The sequence below is a fragment of the Theobroma cacao genome, chromosome 3 (genome assembly GCF_053813885.1).
Source record: "Theobroma cacao isolate CCN51 chromosome 3, ASM5381388v1, whole genome shotgun sequence".
Classification (NCBI taxonomy): domain Eukaryota; kingdom Viridiplantae; phylum Streptophyta; class Magnoliopsida; order Malvales; family Malvaceae; genus Theobroma; species Theobroma cacao.
Genome location: NC_142641.1, coordinates 26,015,546 through 26,016,666, shown reverse-complemented (window position 1 = coordinate 26,016,666; position 1,121 = coordinate 26,015,546). Strand labels below are relative to the sequence as shown.

The 1,121-nt window shown below is 35.4% G+C and overlaps 1 non-coding gene across 1 annotated transcript; it reads left to right on the top strand.

Annotated features, from left to right (window-relative positions):
- Window positions 1-265: 265 nt before the first annotated feature.
- Window positions 266-372, top strand: LOC148763656 (small nucleolar RNA R71). The gene has a single exon (XR_016025654.1). It is a non-coding gene; the product is annotated as a small nucleolar RNA R71 (small nucleolar RNA).
- Window positions 373-1,121: the final 749 nt, after the last annotated feature.

Here is a 1,121-nt window from a genome sequence, read left to right as displayed (position 1 = left end):
TGAAACTACCCCTGGCTCGTATTATTACATCTATACTTAGTTACAAGCCTATAGAGGTTGAGGTCTCACAAGCCACTTGGGTAGTTACTTGAGCAATTAAGGTGTTAAGTGCATCAATTTCATAAGCTCCAACAACCTTTCTTGAACCAGACCTTATTGAAGGTCATTGATAATTATTTGAGGCCATCTCTTCCATCAAATTATAAGCGTCTGTAGCATTCTTACTAGCTCATTGTAGAATGTTTGAACTTGCAACCAATCAGGAATCCCATGATGCGGACATCTTTTAAGTAGTTCTTTAAACCTCTCCCAAGCTTTATGCAAGGACTCACCATCAAATTGTGTGAATGAGGTGATATCATTCCTTATCTTTGCAGTCCTGGTAGGCAAAAAAAATTTTGCTTGAAACTTTTGTGCCAAGTCTTCTTATGTAGTGATAGACCCATTGGGCAGTGAATTAAGCCAGCTCTTTGCTTTATCCCTTAGAGAAAATGAAAATAGTCTCAATCTAATAGCATCATCAGTTACTCCATTGTATTTAAAGGTATCTCAAATCTTTAGGAAATTTACCAAATGAGAATTAGGATCATCACCAGGTAGCCCACCAAACTGGACTGAAGACTAAATCATCTAAATGTAAACTGGTTTAATTTTGAAATTATTTACATTGATCGAAGGTCTCCTAATGCTTTGGTACAAACCTTGCAAAAGAGGACCAGCATAATGTCACAGTGCTCTATTTGCTTCGGGAACTAGATTAATGGCATTATTGCCATTGTTCTTGTTATCCTCATTCATTGTATGATTTAAAGCTGCAACTTGCAAATTCTCCCTTTGACGTCTTCTAAAAGTTCTTTCTATCCCAAGATCAAAAGGAACAAGATTCAAGTTGTTTCTTCTTTGCGTACAATGACCAAAGTTATCTACAAGCAAACAAAATCCAATATTAAAGCAAGAAAAATAAATTTGAAGACTAAATTGCTTGGTATTACTATCAGTATAAATTCTAGAAACAATTCCTTGGCAACGACTCCAAAAACTTGTCAGTTAAAATTCTACTATGCAAGTATACATATCGAATAGATAGTATATAAGCAAGTAGAGTATCGATCCCATAGAGA